General features: G+C 40.4%; 1 protein-coding gene across 1 annotated transcript in view; it reads left to right on the top strand.

The window, feature by feature from the left end:
- The first annotated feature begins 6,083 nt into the window (after window positions 1–6,083).
- Window positions 6,084–18,854, top strand: part of LOC106964925 (DEP domain-containing mTOR-interacting protein) — a 57,789-nt gene continuing 45,018 nt past the window's right edge. Inside the window, exon 1 of the mRNA XM_015060716.1 lies at window positions 6,084–6,458. The gene's annotated coding sequence lies outside the window, so the exon portion shown is untranslated. The remainder of the gene's footprint in view (window positions 6,459–18,854) is intronic.

Below are 18,854 nucleotides of genomic sequence, written 5' to 3'. Positions count from 1 at the left end.
TGAGTTATTTACAGATTCTGAAAGTGTCTAAGCTTTCCAATGCTATGACTTAACTTCCTCTGATCATATAAGTATTCACTTATATGAATACTTATAAGTATTCACTTATATGATCAGAGGATATAGCACTTTCATAGCACTTTCCATAGCATTGGAAAGTGCTATGACTTAGCACTTTCCAATGCTAAGTCATAGCATTGGAAAGTTGAGTTGTTTTCTTTACATCGGTATCTGCAGCTTTTACAGATGCAGCTGTAACCTGTTTTCCATCATTATTTTTAAGACAATCCTTTGGTAAGCTAGCTGTAGCGTTGCACTTTGAGCTCACGTCACAGCAAATAAATGGTCGTTTACACACAGTACCTTGCGGACCACAGTTTGAGACAGACTAATTTAGAGGTATGCTATTCTGGTTAAAAAAAACAAAAAAAAAAAAACAAAACAATTCCTCCTGTTTCTATACTACATTCATCCAGAGGGTTTGGATGCTTGGCTATTGAGAAACTATTGCTTCCTGGAGGCATGAACTCTTGGTTTTAAATTTTACCCAATTGCTAACGTTTGGCTGTGACATATGTAATGCGCCAGTTTGGCGCTAAGAAGCTTACCGGAAGTTGCCAGCACTGTAAACAACCATCCTCCACTGAGAACAGAGAAGCGCAGAGGCTAACAAGGCGGCTGTTTGTTAATTCAACATTTGGAAGTGCGGTCAACATGGACTGAATGGCTTCGTTCACTTCATCTACTGCCGTTTCTAGAACTACAGACAGACTGCAATTGTAAAACAGCGCAGAAAATAAAGGTCATTGTTCACAACTTCTCCTTCTGCTCGCTGACTGGCCTAGTGGAAAACCAACCAGAGAGAATCCATGTCAATGGGAGAAAGCCCAGACAGAGAAGTGAAGTGAGATGATTGCGTATTGACCCTATGCACGTGACGTCACACTCTCCAGAACTCCGCCCCATGACGGACGTGAAAAGAATCAATGCGCTCCTTTAAAGCTAGGCTAACTACAGACATCTGTAACCTAATACTGTTTCTGTTTAGTTGATTTCACTTTAAAAATGGTCATGGGGTGCTGCGCGGTCGGCTGCACAAACAGACAAGGATGCAAACCAAACTTGTCATTTTATTATTGTACAGCTTTTAATGAGGAAAGATAAGGCGACGATGGATACCAGCCCTCAATAATAATGACTGGCAGCCAGATTTGCAGCGAACACTTTTTACAAGGCAAGAAGATTAACGTTCATTTACTTATAAGTAAGTATGACTAGAAATATATCAAATTTTGCATTATAAAGAAGGTACGCGTCTAACCATTAGTAACCATGGAGACAGTGCCGCACCGTCATGTTGCCTATAATATATGGAAAAAACTGGTTAGCATCTCGTCTTCTGTACGTTTTTACAGCTGCTCTGATATAAGGGGAAACGCCGTTTAAAACATTGTGATAGAAATGTTTTTTTTTGCAGCCTCATGTACTCTTAGAGTAATTTTGGTAGGATGACCAACCGCACTGTTTCATGTCTTCTCCGTTTGTGGATTATGTCTCCCACTGGGATTTACTAAAGCCTCAGTGGTGGCTCTGTAATATTTTTCAGACTGATAAGTATCAGTGAATTTGTCTCTAATCTTTGAATCATTTTTGAATTTCTTCTAATCACGGCTAAGTGTGTTACTTTCTTTCAGCTTACTTCATGTTGTCAAACAGGCTCTATTTAGGCGATTTCTGGATTCCAGAGCTCTGGTGGTCATTACAGCTGGGTGTGGCTCGTGTAATTTATCTCAGCTGTCCATAAAAATGTTAATAAAGCTTAATTCATGTTTTAACAATGAGGATATTATAGTTCCACATGGAAGTCAGGTTGGATTTCATTTCTTTCTCCCCCTTCATCAATGAAGCAATCATGTGAAAACTGCTTTTTTGCATTTACTTAGATTATATTTGCCTGGTAATAAAAATATATATTTTGCCAGAAGCAAAAACTGCAGAAATGTTTTGCACAGCATTTAATATTACATTCTATATGCATTTACAATCACTTAAAAAAAAACGCCTCCATCTGCATCAAAGTGTCTTTAAACAGCATGTTTGGTGATCCGTGGCTGATGCCGAGCCAGGAATATTTTTTTTAGTATTTAAATTAAGAACAAAGGTCCATACTGTAAATATAAAACAGGTTAGTGTCTTCATGCTGGCCTGAAGTGTGCTCAGAAGGCAGAGGGTAATAAATGTATCACTCACGCTGAGATTTATGAGAGAAATGTTTAACTACACAAAGGATATGAGGTGTAATAAAATCATGCAGAGATTGCTTTTGTCCTCAAGGAGGAAGTTTTAAAACCTCACAGAGATCAAGAATTAGTGGGATTGGAGTGAAAGGATTGTACTCAGGCAACAAAATATTAGTTCTAAAAATAAAAAAAGACTAATTAACAATCCCCTTACAACATAAAAGACCAGTAACCACATTTAGGGACAGAGTAAAGATGGTTTAATAACAATTTCCTTTGGTTTTATATTTCCAGGTTTGATATTACTTCAAGCCTGAAGTAATATCAGGTTTGAAGTAACCTGATATTACTTCGGCTATAATTTTTCTAGAACAAAAATCATAGCCGACGTAAACACAGCACGGACATTGAACTCTGAGTTTATTATGAGGTAGACTGTTTTTAAAGGGGCAGTATTGTGTGCCTTGATTGTACTATAAACTTGGTTTTATAGCACAATCAAGTAACTATGTTAACATAAATTGCTTAAAAAATCCTTCCACAAAAACAGCATGTCAGAATTGAAGTTTGAAAGTATGGGCTGGCTTACAGCAAAGGATCCTGGGATACTTCATATCACTGAAGGAAGGATGAATAGAGAAATGTACCAGAAAATGTACTGATCCATTTTTTTCACTTTAACATTGGCCGATACTATCTGATACAGAATAACAGTGCTGAACTGACTTAAATTGTTTCTTCTTTTTGTTTTAAACACAGACGTAAATGTACTGAGATACACATTGGCCAAATGTAAAAGCAACATAACTTCAGTGTCTTCAGTCAGCAGAATTAGGCGTATAGTAGCCAGTGTGAAATAGATAATATATAAACTGAAACTGACTAAAACAATAAATTGACTTATCTTGGTCAAACATGACTTAATAGATCTGCCCTAAAGGGCACATGGTCACTGATGTACAATTTTTTTCAATATCGGGACCAATACAGATGTTAAAATCGGATTGGTGAACCTCTACAGGACAACAGTGTGAATTTCCATGATGGTAGTCCTAAACACACAGCTTAGGAAGCTCTTAATTAGTTCCAGAGGAAGATAGTAAAACTCCTGGAATAGTCCAATTAATCGCCTGACTTGCATCCAATTGAAAATCTTTGAAAACAACTGAGGATCGGAGTGAATAAAATGGACCTCCAGAACCTTTTAAACACAGCTTGTGTAGAAGAATGGGTCAAAAACCACGTGACTGGTTTCTCTTCCCGGGTAACATTTTAAAGTTGTCATTACTTTAAAAAAAAAGGGACTTTCCATAAGTGCTTAGTGCACTCAGTTACGGACAAATTTGTGTTGATTTCTTTGTGTGTGTGGATTACTTGAGTTGTTGATCTGGTGTGAATTTTATGTCAATTATTCCATTAGACATATTTGAATAGAGGGGAAAAAACCTTGACAAGTGCAATAGAGAAATAAAGGGAGGCCGATTGTTGACATTCTCCAAAGTGCATCTAGCTGTGTGAAGAATTGCACTTGAAGACTTTTTATTTTAGCAGTTAATGGCCTCAGAAACGGCCTACCTCATCTCGGTTAATTAAATGATTGGTTAATTGCAAGTTCGAAGAAATTACCACAATTCCACTTTGTGCTAGCTTCCTTAGTTCTAGTGCACGCGTTTTAAAGAAACGACCTAAAAATAAATGTCGCAGCCGACAACAGGAGCAACTCTACAAATTAATTTTGCACAAACATCAGCGGTACAAATGTTTCCTAAATACAACACGGGGACATCAGCGAGTGGAGGAAACTCGGAGCAGCTTTCAAACTGCTACATGGCAATAAGGTAGGAACAGCAGGGCATCCCCACCCGGGCGAGCACATCAAAAGCCTCTGCATTCATTATGCAAAACGGCACAGCTGAGGGGAATTGATCTGCAAATAAACACAATGGTTGGTAATATGGGAGAGAATGGTATTTGATTTTAATTGGCTGCTGCAAAGCAACCACTGGCTGTAATCAAGGAAGCAGTGGGCGACCACAGCCTGCACCCTCACAATGAGACTCGGTTCACTGGTAAACAGAGAGAGGCGCGGAGTCCTCCTTGTGAGAGACAATTAAAAAGAAACAAAAACTAAATCTGTTGTTTGCTTTGTTTTCCTTAATTAAAAGCGTCTTTTTGGGCACATGTACCCAGATTCCCGCGCGTTAGTTTGAAACACTTGCTCCACTCAGCCACCAGAGGGAGCTGAGTGCTCAGGTAAAGCAGGGGTGATGAGTGAGGAATTCCTCCACGAGAAAAGAGCAAATGTTTTTTTTTTTTTCCAGCACACACACACACAAAAAAAAAGAACCACTGTGTTTCTTTTTGACAGCTTGTCCAATAAAACAGAAGTTTTAGAAGTTTTAGTTGCGTTCTGGTGTTTTCCGTTCAGTTTTCAGCTGTGTGTGTTTAATGTGGGTGACGCATGAGAGAGGAATAAACAGCCTCTGTGTGCCGTCCTCATCAGGTCACTTGTTATCCCAGGAGATGTGCTGGCCGAGGCTCTGCTGGTGCATGCTGGGTAAAAACATCTTAGTGGATGTGAGCGTGTCTTGACAGCAGGTGTTATGGTATATCTTTATAACCGTTATGGCATGCTCTAATTCTACCTTTCAACCGACATAAGCGCCCGTGTGTTCAGAGAAACACCACTGATTCAAATGTAAATGAGGCTTCAAACTTCTAACCAGCATTTAGCTAAATGTGTTGTTTTACCACAATTCTTGAAACATCAATTATGCGATTTCTTTTAGGATTTGCAGATCTCAGAAGTGGGTTTTGTGTCACTGGATTTAGATGAAATCCACTTCCTGTTTGTCTTTCTTTGAGGCCTTCAGGGTCCTGCACGACCAAGTGCTGATTACTACATTTTTATCAATTATCATGCTTGTTTTTGTTGATTCAATCACTATCCACTAGCAAAAAGTATTAAGTATAAGTATAGCAATAAACTTTAATGCATTTCATTGGGATTTTATGTTATAGGCCAGCACAAGGTATTGCTCAATTGTAATATGGAAGGAAAATGACATGTGGTTCTCAAAATTCTTACAAATTACAATCTAAAAAAGTGTGGTGAGCATTTGTATTCAGCTGCTTGAGACAATACTTTGTATTAACACCTTTCACTACAACTACAGCTTTCAGACTTTTGGTGTACACCAACCAGTCTTCCACATTTACAAACTAAAATTTAGTTCCAGCTCAGTATGATTAGGTGGAAAGAATTTGTGAAGATTCTTTTCAAAGTATTGTCTAAGATTAGCTGCTCCACTGCAGCTCTGACTGCATGTTTAAAGATTGGTGTCCAGCTGGAAGGTGAACCTCCACCTTCATGGCTTTTAGTTGTCTGCAACCTAAAACGGGTTTTCTTGCATATTTTGTGTTGGTCTAGCACATAAAATCCTAATAAAAAGCAATCAAGTTTGTGGTTGCTACGTGCCTAGAGGTTTGATGGGGGTGAATGCATTCGCAAAAGCTCTTACATTACACGTGTGTTGCTCTGTTTGTGTTGCCACGGTCGAGTTTCAAACAATAATCATCCAGGACGTCAAAGTTTCTGATTTAGGCAAATACCAGATTCCTGAAACGGCCTGAATGGACTCGAATGGCTCTCCTGACACCAAACATAAACCTTTTAATTACAGCTAACATGGCTGATGAGTTTGAGGCCTGATTACTTGGCCTTCATTAGTCAGATTGTGAGCCATAGTGACTCCCACCGGAGCTGTTCGGCAAATCTAAACACAGCCAGCTTCTGTGTTAAGCAATTACATTGACCCTAAAATACGCCCAAACAGGTGTGCGCGCCCACATGCTACGCACACAAACCGATGTGCGTGCACAGGGCCATTTTATCAACCCGAATCGGCTGAATGTCGGGATTTCAGTCTGTTCCTTAATTTGCAGAAAGAGTCTGACTAAAAAGAAAACAGTGATAAAATGTGCTGAGCTCCACTCGGTTTAGCCGCGCTTTGTCATAATGACTCCATGTTAGCCGGACCACCTCGGTGAGGAGGGGGGTGCGGGAAGTTTGTTTTGCATCATAGCGGCCTGGCGGTTGTCACTGCACCGGGGGAGGGAGCGTCCTGCCTCGGGCCACTTGCGGCGATAACGGCCGTTCATCCCCGTCGGAAACAAACTGCGTCTGCAATGTGCGGTCAGGATCTGGCCGTTGTTTGGGTGAGTGAATCAGACGCAGTGACGCGCGCGGACGTTCGGTTTGCACAACACACTCAAGTCACTTCCTGTGTTGTAATGCTGATGCGCGAGGCCGCGCGCTCGGGCTAATGCAGGTGGAAAGTGTTGTTGTCGGGCTCTTTGTGCTAATCTGCAATGTTGAGCTTCAACACACCGGGTCCCGCAGCAGCAGCGGCAGCCTTGCAGCTATTTTTAGAGGAGTACAGCTGCTCCTCAGCACCCACCGTGAAACCAGCCATTCACCCCAGATTTATGACAAGAGGCCATGAGAAACTGCTATGCTGTATTTGCCACCCAGATACTTTAGAAGTCCTACTTTTTTTTTTTCTTTTTTCACATCTCTTTTTTTTTTTTTGTACCACTGTTGGAGGCAATTATCAGTCACTGCCGGTGGTGGATGTTGAAACCACAAGTCCAAAACGTCCGGTGCTGCAAAGGTGACTCAGGGCCTAGTCACAGGACCACCTGAGGCCAAGACGAGTTCAACCCTTGGGCGGGCTGCTCCCCCACACCAGCGCATGCCCCTTTTTCACGTTGGCTCAGCATTACTTTGTAACCTCTGTGACTATATCGGTTGTTTATCAGAGGAAAATAAATACTTCCAGTTCCTCCCGGCGTTTGTACGACCAGAGAAAGGATTTCTGAGACTTTGTGTTTTGTACCAAAAAGACAGATGTCCTTTTATTAGTTTTCTTTGACACTTTGTTTTAGAGTGTCACATGGTTGTGGTAAATGTCCTTAAGTGTGTCTGTGTATGTGTGTGTGACTGTCATCAGTGGGCACAAAATGAACTGATGGCTCAGCAGATAAACATGAAGGGATATTTCAGGATTTTTGAAGTGAATTTCTGTTAAAAGGCTGGAAGAAGGTAATCCAATACTTCTACCCAGATTATTTGATCACTGAGGCTGAAGCTAGCAGCTGGTTCGAGGGAAACCATTTTGATTTAAAGCTAAAACCTCCATGAATTATATAAAGTAACTTTTTAATATACTTGCACCGAATTAAAAATATATATATGCCAACTTGAATCAGTGTTTTCTTTGGTTCTGGCCAGTGGTTTTACACCAACGTTACCCCAACTTCAACTTGCATGTCTCATAAATGTTTCTGCGTCACACCATCAAACTGGGTGCCGCCGGCAGCATAGACAATATAAATGAATAGGCACACCAGTTATCAGCTGAAGTCTGTCATCTTATGCCCAACAAATAATGATAAATTAATTTGGTCAAAATCTCTCTGGTTGTGCAAAAACATTGACATTTTCACAATCTGCCAAAATAAAATGATATTGGTGTTTTGCAAGCTGAGAGGGAAGGGAAAGGAGAAGTTTGCGGCTAGCTCAGCTGGATCAAAACTTCTAGGGGAAAAACGTAAATCTTTTGCCGTGTTTTTCGTACGTTTTGTGACCAGTAGGTGTAATTACTCATTACTCAGCAGTTTTGTTGCTCATTATTATTATATCATTATTTCATGGCTTTTTAAACCATGATTCATGTTGCCATCTTGACTGTGCTGCATGCTCTGTTTGTACTGCAGCAGCCAGGTCTGCAACAAGGTCCTGATTCATACTGTGTCCTTCATGTTTCTTCCTACTGCAGCACATGTTCAGACGTTTATTAAAACAGTTTGTTTCTGTGCGCTGTGTGCTCGTTTTCCTCGTATCTCCCTGTGCCGTGCTGGCTCCGTGTATGCTCTTGAGTTTTACTCTCATGGCATCTTTGTGTTGCATTTCTGTTTTGCTTGTTTATAATTTATCTGATTTCCAAGCGTTTTAAAGGGCATCAAGTCCCTTAAGTTGCAGTGACTTGACAGGAGGAAGACCAAATACTTAACCAGATAAGTAAGAAACATTACAATCAATGGCCTCTTTATGACGGCCGTATATTATTGATTAGATTTTGTTTTTTCTTCACTCCCTTTTCCTTTTCTCAAACTGTCTCTATACATATCAGTATGTATTTATGCCCATTATGGTCACAGATCCTGTACTTTCCAAATTTGATTTCGGTTGAAACGTAACACGGTTTAACTAAATATTAAATATTCATTTATCCATAATCATGGATAGCAGATAAAGTAACACGAGGATTTAGATTTTTAACTGACTAAACCTAAAATGGGCCACGATTCTCTCACGGTTTGCGGGGAAGGCTGAGCATCCAGGAATAAACGGCGTCCATTGGGGCTTCTTGCTACTGCATAATAAAACCCCAATTCCAAAAACAAAACTATAAATCTAATGAAACTAATAAAACTGAAAACTAATCAAAATCAATCACTGCAATTTAATGCCACTAGCTCGCTTCTGAAAAACGAACCCCACCCCCCCAAAAAAAAACAGTTAATGGAGGAAGCAATAAATTAATCCTCAGTTCTGGGATTTGACCAAATTATATTTAGAGTGGTAAATTGGCTTAATTTTCTAATTATTTTAGTGAATTTTATTTTCTTCCGTCTCATTTTGTATCAGAATGACCAGAAATGCTTTTTATCATTCAGTTCTCGGGATGCGTTTCACACAGGAAGATCGTTATTGAGACACTCCCTGTTTTGCCTTCCATTTTCTGTGGAAATAATCACTCATTTTGTAAATTACTGTGAATGCAAACGTGAAAATTGCACAAAGGTTTGTAAAATGACTTGCAAAACAAAACTTATTTGAAACTGCTGCCGTTTAACGCGTCAGAAGAATTAGACGATCAGCTTATTTTTTTTTTTCTTTTAACTACTAAATGGGGACTCCAGGAGTCTGTTCGTAAGAAATGAAAGGTTTATAACCTTCTAACATAGCCTCACTTTTTTTTAAATCCCGGACTACACCTTTAAGTTCAGCTTATCAAAGTCCGTTTGTCATCTGCATTATTTAAAAGGACACCTTATCAGCGAGGACCAGCTTGTATTAGCCTCCTGCGCCGTGTGCACAACACAATAATGTTCTATGCTGTTCCACATTAGCCCTGGTGTCTGTTTCAGCAGCTCTCTATCCATGTATTGATGCATGTCTTCCATCGATCCCCGCAATGATTTGCCATGCAATCCATTACCCATCTGTCTGCTTTGGCTGCCTCTTAAATGATCCATCAGCTTGAGCTATTAACAGGAGTAGTGGTGAAGTCCAAAGGTTGTTGGTGGCCCACATTTGAGCAGAGCCGCCTGTTTCGTGGTGGCTTGCATTTTAATTTGGAGGACATTCACGGAGCAATAGCACTGGGTGTTTATTTGAAATGCTTTAATTACGGTGGCAGTAGAAATTCTGGTGTTCAGCCATTAGCGGCGGTGCTTCAGCCAACAAATTAAGCAAGAAAATCATATTTTTGTGAATCCCACATCATTTAAAATGACGCTTTAAGCCTATTGGTAGCTGTCTGTTTTGTCTTTTATGTGCTATCATTACTGAATCAATCAGTCAACAACATGACTAGGCTTTTTTTTCCCCCAGCTGGAATTAAAGTGCACTGATGACAGTCTCCAGCAGAGGCCAGAGATGGGACTAGTGTGAGCATTCACAAATCCAGAACACTGATTCAGGCGAAAATGTGGAAAAAAAATCTGATATCTACAACACAGTTTAAAATGCTGTAAAAAGTAATTTCCCCTTTCACAAAGTTTTCTGTTTTTTTTTTCTCTCTCATTTTCAAATATCACATTAACAAACATTTGTATATAATCTAAGTAATTAAATTTTTTTTAAATGGTTTCATTTAATGAGAAAAAGTAGTCCAAACCAACGTATGGAAAAAAAAAATTGCTGTAAACCTAATGACTAGCTGTGCCACCGCTGGAAGCAACAGCAGCCACCAGACGTTTGTGATGAGTTATTTTACATTGGAGTAATCATGTCCCACTGGAGAAATTAAAATAAGCCTATTTCCACCACATTTTACTACTGTTGATGTGAGGAGCGGCCATATTGAAACGCAAAGTCGGCCTTCTTAGTCGTAACTGGGGATTAGTTGGAGTTGCATCCACTTTCCCAGTCCCAACTACAACTTTGACTCAAAGTTAACTCGTTCGCTTATGCTAGCAGTAGCCTATTAGCTGTTGAGTAGTTGGCACAAGTTAGCAGGAGCTAGCTATGTTCAACGGTAAAAAAAAAGACTTGATTATAAAGTAAATACAGACAGGATAGGATTCATTCAGTGTAACTGGTTTTATTTCGTACACAGACCTGAAGTACGTAACTGAAGTTTTTTTTTTTTTTTTTTTTTAAGAAACAAACTTTACAGAAATGACACAAAGGGGACAGGACAAACAAAAATCACACAAAAATCATTCATTTTAACCAAATATTACAATTTGAAATACTGGATCTTTTCTTCCCACAGTTTGGTATGTTCAATGTCGGACCTTCTTCTTGTGAGGATTATCCACACAATCGACTCGCTGCTGTCGATGTCACAAGCTTTCTACTATGTTTCTCCATATTTTGGGATCCGTTTTGTTTTCCTCAACCAAGACGTCGACTTTAGGTTGTCCTCAGTTGCTTCATTGGTGCATCACATTGAACTTTCCACTGCATGTTGCTGCTCTACGCTTTCTGCTAATATGCTTTTCTCCCTCCGTGGATAAGACAATACGGATAATGGATGGATTGTACTCTTTGGACTGTATATTCAAAAGGTAATACGAATGATTTTGTAAATGGTCACCCTTTCACATTTATGTCTTTGCTTTCTGTTTTCAAAGCCATAACAATGAATGAAGCAATTTTTGTATTTTTTTCCCTACATGCTGTTCTGTCTTTACTCTATTTCCATTAAAACTTCATACATGAGGAGGGGGAAAAAAAAGGTAAATAATATCCATAAAAAAATAAGGCTGCTTTGTGGATTTGTTAGCGTGGCAAGTCCTTTATCCAGGGTCAGAGACTTCCTTTTAACTTCCTTTTGATGTTGATTTTGACACTACTGCCACCTACTGACCGTAGGTATTACATCATTTCTGAATCCAGAGGCTGTGTAGAAGCACTTCTTTTCTCTGAAACTGAGAATAGTCTGTCAGTGTCTCAGAGATTATAGTAAAATAGACAATATATGTAAATTCACCAAAAAAAAAAAAAAAAAAGGATGAAAATGCCTGGTCATCAATCTGAAACAAGTCGAGGTTCCCGTGACATTTCGCAGTCTTCGACTGACCACAGCAATAAACACAGAAATCCACCACACACAAACGCACAACTTTACTATAAAATTGCTGAAATACATTTGAATTGTTTTTTTTTCCCCACACCAGCAAAAGTATGCAGAGATTTTTTTTAATGCTTCATTATTTGAGAAGCATGTGGGTTGGGCTTTTTTGGGGTAATACTTGCGTCTTACTGCGAGAACACACTTTTGAAGAAACAAAGAAAATACCGCCAGGCATGACGCATTCAAGTCGGGCGAGAGGAGTCGAGGGGAGGTGGAGGAGAGGGGGAGTTCAGATTGAGATGCAAGATGGATTCATATGTATTCATGAATTCAGTCAGAAAAGTCAAACGGAAGCAGTATGATAATCTCGCAGTAATTGCATTTTCCCTCCAACAGTTTTTTCTTTCTCTTTCTTTTTTTTTGGGGGGTGGGGGGAGGAAAACTGAGAGCCACATCCTGAGACATGCAATGGGGGGGAAATGAAGCGGCATAGAGAGGATACCGTCGCACCATGTAATGGTGGGCAATCCTCCCCAGGGTCAAGTGGCAGTTCCGCCAAATCCAGTGGCGTCACGGAACAGGATGATGGCCATCGTTAGTTACTGGGTGGCCACTTATATGTTTAATTAAGCAAGGCAGACGGCAGATAATGGCAGTATTGACTAACCATGCTGAGTCACATTTATCTTCTGCCCCAGTGAGGACAAAGAGGTAGATTTGTTAAGAGTTACTGATGAGACAGGAAACATACACTAACCATCAAGTTCACTGGGTACACTTTGACTTCAGAACCACATTAACTCTTCGTGGTGTAGACTTAACAAGAGTACGCCAAAATGTGGACGAACACATTTTGGTTCCTATTGACCTGATGGCATCCCACAGCTGCCACAGATTTGGTGGCTGCACAGCCGTGATGCTGTTCCTGTTCCTGCTCTGACGGGTCTAAAGTTTGGGAAGAAGGTGTCCCCCAAAATCCTCACACCACCAACAGCATCCTGAACAATTGATTTAAGACATGAGGGATCTATCTTGACGTGTTTACCCCAAATTCTGACATTACAATCTGAATAGTGTAGCTGAGGTCAAGACTCAAGGGCACATTCAACATTTTCCAAGCTGGCATCAGGTTTTTCTGCAGGTTACATCAACTCAAATGTCAGACTTTTTAAAAACCATTAAAGGTGAAATTTGAGACCTGCATCTCCACAGAAATGTACAAACTTCGTCCAGCAAACTGGCAATGAATTTGGACATCCTAGCTAGTTAGCTAGCAAAGGTATGCTAACACTGAGTTACAGGGAGTCATCCGCATCGAGTCACAGAATGTAATGAAGATGTTTGTGTGTCATGCAAACTTTTTGCCTGATGGAAAGGTTCCATGAGAAAAAAAAAACATAGAATATACAAGATTAAATAGTCGTGTCAAGATAAAATTTAAAGACCTGCTCCTCTTTGACCTTTGACATCCACAAGGCATTTACAACTGTCTCTTGGTGGATACTTTCACTTTGTGAGACTACTTTATGTAACTCTAAAAGAAACTCCCAACAAATACTCAGACCAGCTCATCCATTTTAAATCCCTTTTTCTTCCTCGGCGCCTGAGCGCGTGTGTGCCTGGTGTAGCCGTGTGATTAGTCAATTCACGATTTAAGGTAACGAGCAATCCTTTCACTTATTCGACAATTTGATCCCATGTCCAGACCTCTGACTTAAGCGAACATATTTTTTTTGTAGCATTTTCTGACTCTGCTCACGTTTCCCCCCGCAGGGCCTTAAGGGACACCATTTTCAGCTTCCAGGGCTTCAAAAAAAAAAAAAAGAGAAACATCCAGAGGACCTATTTTTATTTATTAAAAAGAATACTGTTAGGCCTGTTTCATACATGTCAGTCCACTGGATACATGTCAGCATTCTCTCGTCTGAAAAGTGCTGACACCGCTGCCCTGCTGTCCAGCGGCGCGCTTCAGCTGCGTGAACTTGGATTTAGCTCAAGGGTATAGCCACCCTGCTAATGCGATGTAGCTCTGAGAAGGAAACAAATTGGCCTGACGTCTCATGCACTGCCTTGTCTTGATTGTGTGAAGGCTTCTGCTGCTAATGTGTTACGATGGGTAGACCTGTGCGGGGAGGGAGACAGATGTGTGTGTCTCTGTGTGTGTGTGTTAGAGACAGGGAGATAGAGAAAGACGGAGGATGGGGGGAAGGGGCTCAGTCTGCAAGATCAGCACAAGTGGAATTGCATTGATTCAGTTAACTGCAGAGTTGGAGCGTGATGTGGAATTCTGTTTATCAAGGGTGGAGTTTACACGCTCGCCTCCATTTTGATCCCATTTTCTTCACCGTATTCATAATCAGTCCCGGCTGTCTTACTCTAAGCAGCAAGACATTAGATCAGCTTTATGCATATTGCTTAGCTCCACCTGGAGGTACAACGCTTTCAATAAAATGAGCGCAAAAAAAACAAACGTGTTTCTTACTAATTTGACAGCTCGGATTAAACGTCTACTTAATATGATGCATTGTGTGTATGTATTGCTCTGCCGTAAAGCAAATAAAAGGAGTGCTGGCACGAGTCACCGTATATGTGACGGCACTGGCAGATCCACACTGCAAACATCATCATAATCTGTATTAATCTTCGAGATCAGAGGCAAACAAGCAACATGGCGCTCTGTAAATCACCGGGAAGTGCACTGCAGCGCCGTTCCAAGTAAACACCGGCTCGTATTTCACATTCAAACCCAAGGCCAGAAACGACATCTGCTGAATCTTAACAAACCGCTAAAAACGTTGTATTGATTTAAAGGAACAAAGCTCAAAAATCGCACTGCTAAGTGGCAGAAAACGTGGGGAGACAGAGGGGGAAATGAAGAAAAAAAAGGTGTGGGCCTGCTTTATTTGTTACACAGAAGCTGAATGATGTTCATGTGTAATAAATCTACTTCAAATCAGATCATAGAGTTTTTTTTGAAAGACAAATCCTTCTGCTTGTTTTTTTTTTTTTTTATCTGTAGAAAAGTCGTGCAGGTGCAGCCAGCTCAGTTTTTTTTTTCTTTCTCGGCTCTGAGGGAATACATGTATTTTAAATTAATGAGTGTCTATTTTAAACATTCATTTAAACCGGGCACGCGAGGAGACGACGTATATTTTCCTTTCCCTCTGTTCCTCCACCACCACCACCTTTCGCCGCCGCTCCTCATTTCTCCGTCTGTAGCTGTGGGGAATTTGTCTCCAAGGGTTTATCATGACTGCCTCATATCCCCCCACCCCCTCCTCCACCCACCACCAACACCACCTCCCCGAGTCCCGGTTTGTCATTTTGCTGATCCCGACGCTTTTTCATATTTCAGCATTCTTATCATCCACGGGCAGTAAGATGATCCATTTCACTTATTTCTCAGAAGTGTGACTGTAGCCTAAGTCAATATCTACAGAGCGAATTCGGAGAAAGACGACACAGCCAGCCGAGGATGGGGGTGACTAGTTAGTGGTGGACCCTCGTCTTCTTTTTTTTTTCTATCTAGTCAGCAAGGGTAAAATGTCAAGCATTTCTTAGGGAAGCAGCTCCATAGGATTCCATTCGAAGCTTTAATCTTAATTGAGAGCATCGCACATTGATATTCCATAGGCTTCTTTGCCCTTCGCCTCTCAGCTACTTTCATTTAGAGGACAGCCGTACTGCGCTACAGCATGGGGATTGCTTTGTCAGACAGCCAAGAGGCCAAAGGCAAGGTCACCCTCTCTTTGTGACGGTGGCTCACTGTGGACTGAAGGCGTCACCTCTTTTCCTGCTTGTCAGAGGGTTTGAAAAAAAAAAAAAAAAAAAAGATACTTCAAGTTTTCTCTCAAAGTGAAATACAGATTTCGCCGTGACATTTTTCAGCCTAAAATTTTGCTTTTGCGCATAGCTCCAGGTCGAACATTCAGATTGTTTTGCACATTTACAGTTCCTTGCAAAAGTATTCAAACTCCATCTACCTTTTTGTAGAATAATGTGTGACAGAACAACGCAAGTAAAAGCATGTTGATGTTAAAACTGTGGGCCGGGGGCCATTTGTGGCCTGCCAGAGGATTTTGTCCACAATTCAAGAATGTAGCGAATTTGCGATTAATTCTAGATTTTTAGACACAATCTTCTTAAGAAGAAATACTTTGTGTTGTTTTGGCAGTGTCTCTTAAAAGAACAATTGGGATAATACTCCTTACCCCCCCACACACATACAAAAAAAGTTGTAAAAACGTTTTACTTGTCATTATAAAAAGCATCAGTGCTGCAAAATCATTATTATTATCATTATTTTGGACTGGCAATGATTTACAGAGTCCTTTTCTACAACCATTTGGCTACTTTGCTTTATTAAAATATCTATTTAGTATATTATTGCAGAGAAGACATTTTTTCAGATTTAATTAAAAAATAAAATAAAATAAAAGTGGCCCTCGATTCCACTCAGCTTATCATCTTTGGTCCTTATGGCAAAATGTCAAAAAACAAAAAACAAAACTCCAATTCTATGAGAGAAGAAATCAGAGCTGAGCTAACAGAGCTGCTCCAACAACAACTGCTTGATTGGACCAGTTTTAGCATTTTAATTTGTTTGCTGGTTGGAGTCCGTCAGCCTGAAAAATAAGCCCTGAAAACTCTTATAAAGCCATAAAAAAAGCTTTAATGACCCAAATGATCCTCTTTACTATAATTACAGTTGGGATATTTTGTGATAAAGCGCAACACAAAAAGCTACAAATGTTCATTTGTCCCAGTTAGAGTCTCTCATAAATAATTGACCTGATTGGCCCGAACAGAGACTACAGTAGGTTACGTCTGTATCCTGGTTGAATCATGTTTGTTCTGTGTTTCTATCAATTGTAATTTTTCTTTAGCCGCCTGCAAAACAAATTGCCCTTTGGGGGAGAATAAAGTTTATCTTTATCTTGACCTGCTGTATTCCAAGGTAATTCCTGTTCTGCCTCTGAGAGATTTTGCTCTGTAATTAACTTCATGCTTTCCCCGCCCTGCTGAGAAAAAGCATCATCCTTCTTTCAAGGTGCAGAAGATGTTGTGCTCATGACGATGTAAGTTTCCCCCTCGTTTGGTTTCCTACAGGACAGGTTTGTGGAATGAATGTCTAATAGTTGCTCTCTTCTGAATTAATCGGCTTGATCATGATTTAATTGATGATTGAAATAATTGTAAACTAATTCAGTAATCGACTAATCGTTAACTGGAGTATTCAGACTCAAAAAAGGCCAGTTGCTGAGAGAACATATTCTGAGTAATAATTAAGTCAAAACTGTACAAACATGTACGTTTTGCATTTAATATATTAAAAACCTGTCTGTAAATATGTTTTACATATGCTTCACATGGTTCAAATTCTGTAAAAAAACAAACAAAACTCTTGTTAAGCACATTTTGTTATCCAATTAATAGTCAGATAATCCAAAAAATAACAGACATATGAGCTCTACAATTTATTGATGTCAAGCAGAAACATTTGAGCTTTTCACATGTCGATGTTAGGATTTTATTTAGCTGCAGATCCATCCCTTGCTACAAATTTTAGGCAATAAAATGATTGAATTGTTTATTTATTTGCATCTCTTAATATATTTTTATTTTGTGTTAAAAAAAAGGCTTAAATGAAAAATCTGCACAAAGTGCCTTTTTTTTGTCAAAATGAGTAATTATCAAAATGACTGACAAAAGAATCAATGATTGAAATGATCATCAGCTGCTGCTATAGTTCTTTTGAAACTATTTGCCCACCTGAGCTGTAGACCTTCTTATACTAACGTTGCACAGTGTTAAGAAAGTACATTGTAACACCTAATCAGATGTTGCGATCTGATTGGGTTAACTCTAGTTGCTGAATACAGTGGGCCAAATACAAATTCATTCCACACCGTTCAGATTTATAATTGCTAAATGCTCTGTGATAGAAAATCTCAACTAAACACAGTACAGTTTGAGGTTGTTGGGTGAAAAAAATTGAAGGGGTATGAATACTTCCGACAGACACTTTAGTTAAAAAACGCAACCGTCGGAGGCGAGTCGAGAAATTCAGGATTCTGCACTTTCCTGCACATGATGTAAAATAACGCTTTGATTCTAATTAAGGCACTTCATTGAGGAGGAAAACTGTGTCGGAGAGCTCCAAATTTAGCTCCCTGTGCCTCACAATGAGCGCACTTAATCCCTAAACAATAGAGGAGGGGGGGAGGCAGAGCAGATGCAGCGATAAGGCCCTTGTCATCAGGCATGGAGAAGAGGCCGGTGCGGGACACCAGTACTTCCAGCGCTGCCACCCCCCCTGTGGGAAGAACCGTCATGCCACCTTTCCAAGGGAGACGAAAACGGACGAAACTGTAAACTTTCACAGAAACTGTTTACATCTGGGTACGCAGCCCATATCCGCGAAACTGAGGACCGAACTCGCCCCCATTTCTCATGCTGCTGCTGCTGCTGACACAGACTGAATGCAAGCAAAGAGATGGCGGCGCAGATATGTGTGTGAGTGTGGCAGGGTAGCCTTAGGGGTGACAGCACAACGAGCAAAAAGATGAAGGCTGATAAACCTGCCGTATTTCTCTCGTGAGTCTGAAAACACTGCTGGGAGCTCCAAGGTTTTCTGGGACCCTGAGCTAACCCTAAACTGACTTTGGCAGAGACGCTGACTTGAGTTTGAGACTGAAACTCCAATCACACTTAAGTTGCGAGAATTAAAGACTTGAGACTTGACTAAGGGTGTTTAGTCCGGTAGGCTCGGCTCGAGTGGGGACCAGAATTAGACATTTGTTAGGTTTTCAGCTGCTGCCGTTTGCTTTCACACTGCATTATGTCAAATGAACCAAAGGCTTTGAAAAAGCTGTTTACCTCCCCGCCTGTGGTGGCGCTACAACAAGAATCACTGAAGCAGTTGTAGCAGGGTTTCTCACATAGACATCATACGTAGACGCCTAATGGAGCGCTGAGTCATACGTAACAGCATCTGCCATCTTCTATGTGGCAGCAGGGTGATCGAAGCTCCTCAAGTCCTGTGCTGTGGGGACTCGTTTCAACTGTTTTACGAAACAAACTGGATTCATTGGCATTACCCTTCCAGGTAAGGATGAAAGATCAGCATTACGGGTGTGCCATTGTGGTGCAGGGATTAAGCACAACCCACATATGGAGGCCTTAGTCCTTAACACAGGTTCGATTCCCGGCCTTGGCGACCTTAGCTGCATGTCTTCCCCCT

This window comes from Poecilia latipinna, unplaced genomic scaffold (assembly GCF_001443285.1).
Source record: "Poecilia latipinna isolate Pla-1442-1.1 unplaced genomic scaffold, P_latipinna-1.0 Scaffold1737, whole genome shotgun sequence".
In the NCBI taxonomy this organism is placed as follows: domain Eukaryota; kingdom Metazoa; phylum Chordata; class Actinopteri; order Cyprinodontiformes; family Poeciliidae; genus Poecilia; species Poecilia latipinna.
This window is presented reverse-complemented; position numbering and strand designations above follow the sequence as displayed.